This window comes from Leguminivora glycinivorella, chromosome 16 (genome assembly GCF_023078275.1).
Source record: "Leguminivora glycinivorella isolate SPB_JAAS2020 chromosome 16, LegGlyc_1.1, whole genome shotgun sequence".
Classification (NCBI taxonomy): domain Eukaryota; kingdom Metazoa; phylum Arthropoda; class Insecta; order Lepidoptera; family Tortricidae; genus Leguminivora; species Leguminivora glycinivorella.
The window spans coordinates 6,887,341-6,900,486 of record NC_062986.1 but is presented as its reverse complement, the minus strand read 5'-3'; the positions used below and the strand labels follow the sequence as shown (position 1 = coordinate 6,900,486).

Below are 13,146 nucleotides of genomic sequence, written 5' to 3'. Positions count from 1 at the left end.
AATGTGCGAATGGTGGTCCATGTTGGGGCATTCATAGGCAATCCAGTAGGTTACCTAACAGTTTGAGATCAAACGCAGGCGTCACGTCAAAGGAAGGAGGACATATACTGGAAGGCCAACATATGAGCTAAAAGCATAAAACTATGAGCTCGAAAGTGGTAGAATAGAAAAAAGAGTAACGACTTTCAAAAATCTAAAGAACTGGAAAAAGCAAAAAACCTGCAGGGACCCCTCCTGCACTTCTATGTAAGATCAGAAAGTTACTAAGAGGTAGGTATAAAGATTTTTTTTTGCAGAGAGACTCACCAGCTGGCGCCACTGTAATGGGTAAATGGTAACAAAATGACAGCAGTCAACTATTGTTTTGACAATCTGAGATCACCAATCACCAGCTAGCGCCTCTCGACAGTCTCGACGACATTGCTTTAGGCGATGACAACAACAGTGTCGGTTACATCCTTTATTCCCTGGGAGGTATTATGATGGATCAGAATCGCGAATCGGAGCGATAGTTGAGCAAAACGCCGTATGAAAATCACGCACGAGTAGCGTCGGAATACAATAACATTCTGGAGTTTTCTCTTTCCGTCGATGAGACGGATAAAATATAAACTAGTAAATATACCTACGTCTACGAGACTACGACCACAATCAGGTACTATAGTATTTTACACGTGATTGCTATCAATTTGACTACTCATTGAACTAAATTGCTTTGATACCCGTATTTCGCAGCGGCTATTACAAGACTATTATTCCAGGGCCACTTGCACCAACGAAAATGGAGGGTTAACCATTTATATGGAATTTGACAGATGACAGCCCACTAACCCTGAGTTAAGTGGTTGGTGCAAGTGGGCCTAAGGGTCACTTGCACCACCGAAAATGGAGGGCTAACCTCGGGGTTAACCCACCATTTTATATGGAATTTGACAGATGACAGCCCACTAACCTTGAGTTAAGCGGGGGGTGCAAGTGGCCCTAAGTATCATTTAAAATTCGAATACTACCGGTCTGGCCTAGCGCGTAGTGACCCTGCCTGCTACGCCGCGGTCCTGGGTTCGAATCCCGGTAAGGGCATTTATTTGTGTGATGAGCACAGATATTTGTTCCTGAGTCATGGATGTTTTCTATGTACCTGCAACACAAGCCAATACCGTGGGAGTCAATCTGTGTAAGAATGTCCTATAATATTTATTTACTATATACGTCGGTTGGTACTATTACAATAAAATTTCACCAGCTATATTCTAAAACAGAAAACAACCACTTTGGATAAGAAAATGCGCGGAAAGTCGAGTGACAAAGCGAACTTGACACCAAAGAATGCAATATTGATATTGGCAAGTCGCGCAAGCTTTATTTTACCAAAGCTCGTTGTTTATCCAACAACGAATAGATTCAGAATATTTTGAGCGAATGCACTTTTGTAGGTACGCATAGTATAACTGGAAGTTTCTTTTGACTCGGTAGAAATGCCTGTTGCCCTGGGCAAGGCCTGGATCTTGTGCCTGGAACCTGGATACTTGACTTAGCATTTTTACAATTTTTAGCTTCAAAGCTATACCTATGTAGGTAGGCTGTATGAAAATAATAAAAGGTATACCCCCATTGTAATTATATTATGAAATTTATGCATGCTATATGAAAATAAAACCAAGTAAAAAAAACTTGACTGTTGATGCTCACCCGTTAGTCACTAAATACCCTGATAAAGTTCGAGCCTCTTAAGCGATGTTTAAAGGGTTTTAGGTAAACCTGAAGTATAAGGACACACGAGCCTTTGTGCGTTATCTAACGGGTCAGACGTTAGTTGACGGATGACAGGGAGCGTGCCGCGTCACGCCGATGAAGAATGGCGACATTGGAGGTTAAGCAGGTTTTTACCATCAGTCTTTCATGTGATAACGAAGGGATTTTTCTCACAGATAGTGTACAAGGGAGTAGTAAAATACGAAATCGAAAAAAAATCTAAATCAAAAACATTTATTCAGCAAGTAGGCCACAGGGGCACTTTTACATGTCAACAATTACAATAAGTACAAAGTGACTATGATTAATAAAAAAATTTAGAGATGTATAGAGTCTCTAAATGTCAAAGTACATCTAAAAAAAAATTAAACATGATGAAGAAAAAAAATACAGACTGATACAAATAAAAGATAACTAAAATAACTTTTGAGTTGTAAAAGACTCTTGCTGTCACACTAGAGAAAATAAATATACTTAATCTACGTACTTTTTTTCCTTGGAGATGTATGTGGTCTCCAAGAGTCAGAAAGAAAACGTACAAACAAGGACCGAACAAAGTGCCTCAATGTAATCTTACTCATAATTAATGTTACAATGTAATAGTATAGCCTCTATTAGCTGAAACAGACCGGTCTTCACAAACAAACAACGATTACATAAACAAAAATACCGTACTCCCTTAGTCTGATCATTCCACGACTCTTTCCGGAGAAGGATTGTAGAATGATGGGATTGATTGATAGGGTATAAAAGTACATTCTGTGAATATTATTTTTCCACACAGACTAACAACACCTTGCATATGTAACCGGTCCAATAGATTTTTCCACATACAGATCTGTGCCAAAAAATACGAGGGGTAAAAAACCTTCTAACTTATGTATCACTCTATGGAGAGAGGCTTGTTCACGGCAGTGGATGGTACAAGACACAGATGGTGTCCGACCGACCGACCAAGTGAAAGTGTTCATAGGGTCAATCTTAAATCTGAATGTGCGAAAATCTGAATCTGAATGTAGATATTATGGGAAATCATTAACTTAATGACTATTATTCTCAGAAGATTAAGGAGTAGAAACTGATACAGTTTCAATCTTAGGTATACGAGGAGCAGCTTTGAGCTCTAAATTAATCTATTGAAGCCTACACAACCCTCTTCCAATCTCCTACTCATTGTACACAAAGTGCACACAAAGTGTAGTATAACTAGTGAAGTGCCGTGGATATTATACCATGTGTAAATATTCCCGTTAGGTGCTGGGAATGTTCCAAATTACACGAAGAAACAGTAATGCTGACGAGATAACGTTAACTCCTAAACTTGAAGAGACTTTGGCAGGTTTCTTATCTATCTGAACCCAAAAAAGCGAGCCCTGGCCAGAAGTGTCTTCAGTCTGGTAAAAAACCTGTTTCGGTGCCAATTTGATGAAATAAGACGATTATTTGTATTTTCATCAATTGCTTATCCATATAGGGTTATGCAGGCACTTAAGTGAACAGAAATATCTGAACATTTTGAATACGCTTTTACGAATTAGGTATGTTCAAATATAAATGTTTAAAAAGTCGTGATCAGAGCATTTTCACATTATGTTTTACGTACTTAAAGGATATCGGTCCTATATCCGATATGGGATCGAATAATGTAGAAAGCACAGTGTGTAGATGTATGTAACTCGACGTGACCACACCTCGGACACTGGCGATTAAATATATGAAAGAGGCGCGTTCCTACGCACACAGTCTAAGCTCGTGTAGGTGAACGCGTACCATGCTTAAAATAAGTGAGATATGACAGGTCGACTCGTCGCGTTTTTGACAAGCGGTAACTGTGAGGTAAACGAGAGCGGGTACGCGGCACTTTCAGCTGGGAGTGGCCATACCGTACTCTTTATTATACTGTGACATGACTGCACTTTGATACATGACACTCCCACCTATCTATGTACTACTCGTACATTCTTACCTATCTTTTTTATAATCATGACTAATGAGTCTAATGACGCAATAGCCAATTAAATCAAATAATCAAAATTACAGTGTAAATTTTGAGGAATATATAAATACACAATAATATTTATCAATCAGTCGACTTACAGCAAATACCTACACTAAAATCGGATTACGATAACTATGATAAGCTTTGAAAATATCCTTATCGGCCGTTGGCTGTCGTTTTCAATGATATGATGACTCGTGTTATTTATAGAATAGAGATTTGCTTCTTCTTTTATTATGCGCGTTGATGCTTTTAGCAGAAACCAAGCCTTCGACTGATGCATGTACCTAACGTGTTTCGCCGAAACTGGCCGAAATCGAAATTTACGCCGGACACTACAAAATACTCATTATTTATTTTATTTATTTATAGATACTATATCTGACGAAGCCTGTGCTGTGGATTTATTTTGTACTTATTTTTTTATTTTACTTGCTTATATATTGAATAAAAATATTTAAATACCTAATACATAGTTCACTTTTATATGCGTTAAACCTCTTTTCAAAACAAACTAAATATACTATCTTCTTCTAAATATATAAAATAAGAAACTGACTGACTGACTGACATATCAACGCACAGCCGAAACCGCTGGTCCTAGAGATTCCAAATTTGGCACGTAGGTTCCTTATAAGGTGTAGAGGAGCACTAAGAAAGGATCTTTCGAAATTCACCTCATAAGGGGGTGAAATGGGGGTCCAAAGTTTGTATGGGAAAACAAGATTCGATTCGCACGCGGGCGAAGCCGTGGGAAGAGCTAGTACTTAATAAAAAAAAAAATAATAATCCACTTCCAGCGCGAATACGTCCTTCCAGCGTTCAAATGCAGCTGCTGTTGATCTTTCAGTAACTAACCGATGCTGAGACGAACGGCAACGCAACTGCAGCTCTGCTGTTATGTGCAATGCAACATCACTATCACTACATAGTATAAAACAAAGTCGCTTTTTCTGTCCCTATGTCCCTATGTATGCTTAAATCTTTAAAACTACGCAACGGATTTTGATGCGGTTTTTTTAAATAGATAAAGTGATTCTAGAGGAAGGTTTACATGTAGGTATAGTACCCATGCGAAGCCGGGGCGGGTCGCTAGTAATAAATAAATAAATATTATTGGACATTCTTACACAGATCAGTGTCCCACGGTAAGCTCAAGAAGGCTTGTGTTGCAGGTACTAGACAACAATATATAACTTATGACCTATGAGTATTTATGGGTATTTATATTATACTAGTATTCTAATGAATTAAGTAGGTGGATAGCTATTGAAGCCTTAAGTTACGTAATTATAAGAATACTTAATCAACAACCTGTATGTACTCTAGCCGTTGGAGCATTTGTGTGTATTGCACATTTTGATTGTTTATATAACATTTAGTTAATTTAATTCTTACAAAATGTAATTTAATGGATGACTGTTATTGGCCTTCTTATATGTAAGCACTAGTATGTTTTAGTTATATTTACGGCTGTAGTTATCCTGAATACCAATAAAATAAAAATAAAAATAATATACAAATACTTATATACATAGAAAACATCCATGACTCAGGAACAAATATCTGTGCTCATCACACAAATAAATGTCCTTACCGGGATTCGAACCCGGGACCGCGGCGTAGCAGGTCACTACGCGCTACGCCAGACCGGTTGTTGTGTGTTGGGGTTGCTTGTCTGTTTTATCGGTCTACAATCGCAAAGAAATTTTTACACAAAATCACATTTTTACTTCTCATAAATAATAATTAATATAAAGATAAAGTAATTAAGCGATGTCGACACAGACGAACTGCAACACCAACTCATGGCGACGGTGGGTCTAATATCATGCTAGCTCGTTGAAAATTACCGTCAGTTGGCAATTCAGTAGAGAAATAATCAATTTATTTAAATAAATATTTCAAACCTACGCCACTATTTATCAAGTCAATATTGACGTAAGTATTTAACGTTGAAAAAATAATGTTAAGGAAATAAATAATAAAACATACTAGCTTAAATTCGACCTATAAGTTTCAAATTGCACAAATTAAAATAAATCTACTCCCATGCTAGCACGGTTCACAAAGAGCCTACGAAGTCACTAAGAAATCCGTTTATTCTAAAAGGGCTTAGGTAATAAATTCCGAAGAAAACTTTGCTTTCAAGAACAAAAGAGCGTAAGTGCACATCGATTCAATATGAACTTACGTTGTTCTAGAAAGAGAGTAGGGAAGTAATAATAATAATGCTTACCTCCGGCGAGACGGGACGACCGCTCAGAGGAGTGCCGGGACGCGAAACTCCTACATTGGCGTTATGGAGCGCCAATAACCGCCAATACGCCAAGGCTGGACGCACACTCAACTTTGTCAACAATCACGTCACATTCCTAATTAAAACTTTGAATTTTCAAATCGAACGACTTTAAAATTTCGAACACTGAGCGCTCACACTGTGAACTTTTTTTTCTTATCAGCCAGCATTATTTCGTGACTGTAATCTTTCGAAATAATGTAGTTTAGTTCACCATAAAACACTACCGCACTTATTGAACACGAGTGTGACTCTGAAAAAGTAATATAAATGCAAAGATAACACTCGGAATGGATTGATAACGAATAGAAGGACACCTTGAGCTAAGTATATAGTTGCATTTCTTGCTTATTGCAAAAATAATAATTTTAGACCTACGGCCCTATTCGGATTCGAATTTTATGATACTTACTACAAATATTCGCTGTAGGTTCGAACAAAAACGTAACATATCGATATCAACATCGTATCCAAGCTAATATTTGACATATCTGAAAGTTCGAATCAAGCCGCTAGTTTTACCTTAAGTTAGGACATTACAACATTGTGACATAAATTACGTAAGATATTTCAATTCAAACCCTATATCTCTCAACGTCATAGACATGCCACTTAAATATGCTGTCCTATCTATAAATAAGTGACCATCTACACACCATTCTATTTAAAGCTACATCGCATACAAGTTGAAATTCCTTGCAAACGTTGGGCCAAACGTTCCGCCAATCCAGGTATCACAGGGCGGTTTACCCTCAGCCGTCATTCGTTCGCGCCCTCCCGGCCTTGCGCGTCGCGTGCCATCGGACCGTTCCGAAAAGTTTTGCGATACCGTTTGGACCGAACGGAAAGTTACTTTTTAATTTTTGAATTTGGAACTCTCGCGATTTGAGTGTTGCGAACAGTGAGGTTTGGACAAATGTTAGGTTAGTTTGGTTTTACTGTATTTTGAGCAATATTTATTAATTCATGCATTGTTCTGGGGATGTGTATAAAATATTTTTCTTCTTCTTCATATGGAATACAGCAAGAAAAATATTTATAACGCAAAAAACTAACTGTCTAGAATTGAAAAGTGTTTCATAAATAATTTGGAATATGCGTGTAATAATACATTTATTTAATATTAATTTTGTTTAAGGCATAAGGTATTGTAGAATATTTTTTTAATTACTTAACTAAGGAATTAATAATCTAAAAACTTTATCTTAACAATCAAAATAATATTAAACTCTATCGCAATACCATTTTCAGTACAGATGGTGTTTTTTTTACGCACTAGTGCGAGAAGTGGTTCATATGCCAGGTCGAAACTTCGGAGGCTCATCTGTACTGAAAAACGTCGTACGATACACGTGCGAAAAGGAAATTCGTAACTCGTGTCGATTTAAAACACTCCCTTCGGTCGTGTTTTAATTTATCGCCACTCGTTTCGAACTCCCTTTTTTACGCACTTGTATTGTAATGTACTATTTCTTAAGCAAATAAATTTCAATTCATAGGTAAGGACTAGGTAAATTTAATTTTTTACTCTACATTTTAAAGTAGTTTCCGGTTTTTTATTACGACGAAAAATATTGCTAAAACCTGTATGTAAATGAGACCACGTGTAAACGATAACTTTTATAGATAGTCGTTCCAACAGTGACACAATGTTACTTTGTTGTGTTACAGTGTAACGGTTACGATGATGAAAAAATGTGTACAGAATACACGCTTTTTACCATTTATATAAAATAAAAAGTGATTGTTGACGTTGATTGGCAGTGGTTTGGTAAAATTATAGATGCGGTGCAGTAATTTAGGTAATGATTACCTTTTCTGAGAAAACGCAATTGTTTTTCATTTTAGCTCCCAAAAAGTTGCAAAAAGCCTTGTCGCCTGCCATTTGTAAGTCCGCTTTAACAGGTTTTTTCGTATAAAAATACAAGACAATTTCGCACGTATGGTAACCGAAAAACTGGGACATTTTACTAGATTCCGAGACATATGTAGCGAGTAATTCTTCTATCTCGAATATTTCGATCTCAATCATCAAGTTTTTATAGAAATTGAAATTGCTAAAACTTAAAAAGCACTAGCACTAAAGGATGAAAATATTGTAAGTACCTCCTTCAAATATGCGAGGTATTTTCCATTCGAATAAAAATAAAACAGTAAACATACGCAACTCGTTAACTAATAATTACATAGGTACCTAGGACTTTTATATTTATACACATAGGATTTTTATATTTTACATCAGGTATATTATACATACACACTACACAGGATATTTTTAGCTCAGAACCCAAAGGCATATTTGAGTTGTTTGTTTACTTACTTTGTACATGTTTTTAAGTTAATAAATATTTCTATTTTAAAATCTTTTTCCAATGACGAATGCTATAGGTTACCGTGAGACTCAGTCAATTTGTGTAAGAATTTCCTTTAATATTTATTTATTTTAATGTAACATCAGTACGTTTTAGAAAACAAATAATAATTAAAAATAAACAGATATGCGTACTATTTCACGAAGTTTTAAATACAAATTCAGCCCCCGCAATTAATCTCAGTAAACAATCGAAATTAATAAGCATTCGGTTGAAATTTGCTTCTAACAGAAATGATTTGCAATTACAATTGGGAGTTGTTTGTGGCGAGAATTAGCCCCCACAATTAGAAATATTGTTGCGGGCGAGTTGAACCAACGAAATGTATGGACACACGATTCGTAAAGCCATTTTTTGAAGTGAAACTTCTAATGTGATTCCAACTGACAGCGTTAATCGTTTAACGCTCACTGACAGCGAATTGCGAATTTTGAAATACCCCTTCCTATTTTCATTTCCACATTACGAAGTTTCACTTCTTCCACGCGGAGGGACTCCACGTACTATTTCAGTCCTCGAATTTTATGCCGCTGTGTAAACGTTACCACTTCCCAGCCCCGTCGAACAGAAAAATAGTATACACACCATGGCCATTACATCTATTAGTATTAATATAATCTGATGTTGTAGCAATGTTACGTGAACAATATGTTTTAATGATTATGTTTTTTGAAGTTGGTTCTTAGATTCTCGGAGTTAAAGATTCGTTATTAAAGTAGGTAACACAAAATTAATTATTAAATGTAGTCTTCTTTTAGTCCTCACACATTAGAACGGATTACGAGTAGGTTCTGATACTTCTGAATACGTCTATTCTTCACAAGCTTCAGCTTGGCATATAAAGATATAATTACAAAATGCATAACTTCCATACTTAGCTTGGAAACTTACAACATAAGTGTTCGGATTCTGTGATTTTTTTAAATTTATTATGTACGTTGATTTTAAGCGTATTTTTAATGTAATTTTAGTGTTATTTTTGTTGGTATTTTATAATATTATGTATTATGTTGTACAATGTAAATATAATAGACTTATTAGGAACATTATACATATTACACATATTTTTTTAAATACAATCTAGCAATAAAAATTGTACACATATGTAAAAAAAAAAACTAAAAAGCTAAACAACAAACATCCAGTCCATAAGTTAGACGTCGAGTCAAACTTCTCAGTTGGCTCACGTAGCACTCAACATCGGAATACTCTCAATTCGTCGGAAGACCGAACGCATTTCGACTAAAATTAAACGTTCCTAATTGAAGTTAAGTAACTGAATGCGTAATTATTTTACAAGACAACGACGCCATTTCCAACCATTTGCGGCATTCCGTGTCTAAAGGGACCTTATGCTTTATTTTACTCCTGTGGCTATTCCAAGATGCTTAAATGACAGCTGATGATACTTAGGTATTTTTGTCATCCATAAATGATAACCAAACTTTATTTCTTCCTTCCACTATTAAGTATTTATCCACAATTTTTCTTACAGATGTGCCGTAATCATCGCTAAGCCAGCCGGTCAAACAGATAACATAACTCAAAAAGTTCCACAACTCAGAAAAAAGTTCGCGCGATAATCCTGGCCAGTAGGAATAGATGCCCGATAATTTAGAAGTGGGATAGTCTGCATCCTGGCCAGTAGAAATAGATGCCCGATTTGGAAGTGAAAAAGTGTGAATCCTGGTCAGTAAGAAATAGATGCCAGATAATATTGAAAAAGAAACGTTTGAATACTGGCCAGTAGAATTAAATACCTGTTTTGGAAGTGGAAAAGTCTGAATACTGGCCAGTAGAAATAGATGCCAGATAATAAGTGGGAAAAATTGAGAGGCTGTGGCTTGCTGGCGGCGGTGGATCTGGGTGGGGTGCGCGGGCGCCGCAGCGCAGCGCAGCCCGCTCGGCTGGGCCATGGGCAGCTCGCAGCGCCTCGCCGCTGTGGCTGCGGCCTCGCACGCGCGACATTACAACCACACGCACGAGGTGCTGCAGACCGAGTCGACGCATTATAATGTCAACATACTTTTTGTCAGGTTAGTATGAGGTTATTTATTTATTTATTTACACTTTATTGACAAAAGAAAAAACTCAATGTACAAAAGGCGAACTTAATACCATGACACTTTCTCTACCAATCAACCTTTAGGCAAAGCAGAAGAGATTAGAAAGAAGAATGAAGTGATGAGTAGAATCAGATTAGATGAGAGAGTTCGTAGTTCTTAAAATTGAATTAAATCAGTGGCGGCTGGTGAAAATTTCTGCTAGGCAACACTGAGCAAAAAGAAACCTACCTTAACATTAGGTACTTTACCTCTACTAGTAATCAATTTTTGGCAAGCCGGTGGGAATCGGCTTGTATGGACCAGCCGCTGCTGATACCTATACAATAGGCAGTTCCAAGTAATACCTATACACTTTTTGTCATGTAATGTAGTAGCAAACAGCATTTTGCGCTTTTATAGAGGCCTGTTTTAGTCTGAAGAAATGCCTTTCGGGTTGAATAACTATTGACATTATTATGAAACTAGATTTTTTTATTAATCTGTATCTGTATATAAGGTATATATCTACTTTATTCCCGTAAGTCGTTGAAACTAAAGAATTCAATACTCCTAGCTGCAAATACCCTAAATACTAGGTAGTTACTCTGGCAAACTTCAACCAAACTATCATATACTCTTATTACACTAAGGAATAATGTCCCCATAAAAATATATCCATCTTATAAAAGTCTAATAACATAATAACGGGAATGAACCACAATTTAAAACTATAAGCTGAACAAAGTCCCAAGGCGGTAAGTAAAGTGTGAGCACCTCGTAACTATTTTATGATAACAAGATTTCCTGACATAGGTCATCTCTCGATCTTTATAATTCACAAAAGATCGTATCTCACTATGAGCGACATACAAGTATACGACTTTTGAGTGCTACAAGTAGAAGAGAAGCATAATACAACAAGGGCGTATGTGAGTATGAATGTAATAGGTAGTTACAACTCTGTCAAAGTAAGTTTTCTAAATTCCGTCTCTGAAAACGACTGGTCAGACTCGTTACAGTTTTATAGCGCGTTGAATTCCTCAAAAGGGTAGTAAGACGAAGATTTACAACAAAGAAAAGTCTACGTGGTATGGGAAGGATTTATGTAATAAGTTACTATCAAGTCTAGTAGAAATATCGAGAAAATTGTCGTTGAAATTATTATAAAAGAATCGTTTTGAGGATAGACGGTTTCGGAATTGTCACTTTCAAAACTTTGCAACACTCTAGTGAAGTGACACAACCAATGGTATCAAAATATGTCTTTTACATATTATTCTGAGACAATGGCTTGTATTTATTTGTGCTGGGGATAAATCTCTTATGATCTTCCCCATTATTTGACTTTATTGCCGTTGGCGGGCTTAATCTCAATTCCTTTCATACAGTATAACATCAGTATAATAAAGAGTTTTGGCCACTCCCGCTCCCCGCTGAAAGTGCCGCCCACCCCTGTTAAAATTAATGTCATATCTCAGTCCCACTTACGCGTTCACCTACACGAGTTTAGAATGTGTGCCATATATTTGATCGCCAGTGTCCGAGATGTGGTAAACATCTCAGGGTTAACCACTTAACTCAGGGTTAGTGTCTGTCAAATTCCATATAAAATGGTGGGTTAACCCGTTGATGCAATTGGCCCTTATTGGTGTTTCAAAAGTACATTGAACTGCCATATTGCAGGGGTACTACGAGCGCTACGCCATAATTCGTAGCATTACTCGCTATAGAGTTATAATGAAGTCTTCGTAGCAGTCTGCTATCCCGCCATACGCATCAAAGGTTTACCACCGGTGTAAACGTCACATAAATTCCGCCCGACACGCGTAGGTACTTAAACGTCTTTAAAATTGATAGCCTTACCCGTTTATAGGTTAGATCAGGGGTTCCCAATCGACAGACCACGGTGAAATTGCAAGTTGAGAAATAAAAACTATTTTTGTATTTATTCTTTTTATTTTATTTATTTGGGTCATCAACAGCAATACAAAAAATAAATTTAAGACGAAAAAATAAATTTAACTAGACGCTAGTTGTGCCTGCTCGTCACTGAAAAGATCGCTCCCAACTAATACGATCTCCGAAGTGTACTAGTTGGTTCTTTTAGTTTATTTAGTTCAGTAGTACACCGAGAGAGCGAGAGACAAATTGAGCATATGGCGTACAGTAAAGCTCGCTCGTACTAAATAGCCGGTTCTAGTTCGGTTGCGGCCGAATCACACGGATCGCTTTGCTGCCATTGTCACTCCTCGGCTCTTTGCTCCTATTCTGTTGCGCGCGTGTGTGTACTAACTGTACTAAAGAGGAGAACTCATTTGGGAATAGTTCAGTCTAGTACAGTGGAGGGAATCGTGTCTTTTGTACTATTAGTACATGTACTACACAAGCCTACTCGACGCTTTAAACCTAGCTAGTCCCTTCTAAATAGATAAGTAACATGATAATTACCTCATGCCGCACCTCTTTACCGACAGTGTACAAGGACAGCGACACAGTTTGGGAACCCCTGCGTTAGGTTATCAGGTCATTCGTGACCGCAGGTAGGCCAAGGCGCACGTTGACGTAAATCGCGTGAAACTTCCAATAGCTCTATTTAAAAAGGACTTAACAGACATGATTTTACCTGTCATAAAACTCTTTTTGCCGCAGATCACTAAACCCTTCCCAGTGTTTTTTTCT

At 37.1% G+C, this 13,146-nt stretch overlaps 1 protein-coding gene across 4 annotated transcripts in view; it reads right to left on the bottom strand.

Moving 5' to 3' along the window:
* LOC125234601 (probable beta-hexosaminidase fdl) overlaps window positions 1-13,146 on the bottom strand; it is a 202,320-nt gene that overhangs the window by 31,223 nt on the left and 157,951 nt on the right. Inside the window, exon 1 of one of the 4 annotated variants that reach the window (XM_048140915.1) lies at window positions 5,991-6,355. The exons of the other annotated variants lie outside the window; for them this stretch is intronic. The gene's annotated coding sequence lies outside the window, so the exon portion shown is untranslated. Of the gene's footprint in view, window positions 1-5,990; window positions 6,356-13,146 lie in introns of those variants that run through there. 4 annotated transcript variants of the gene reach the window in all.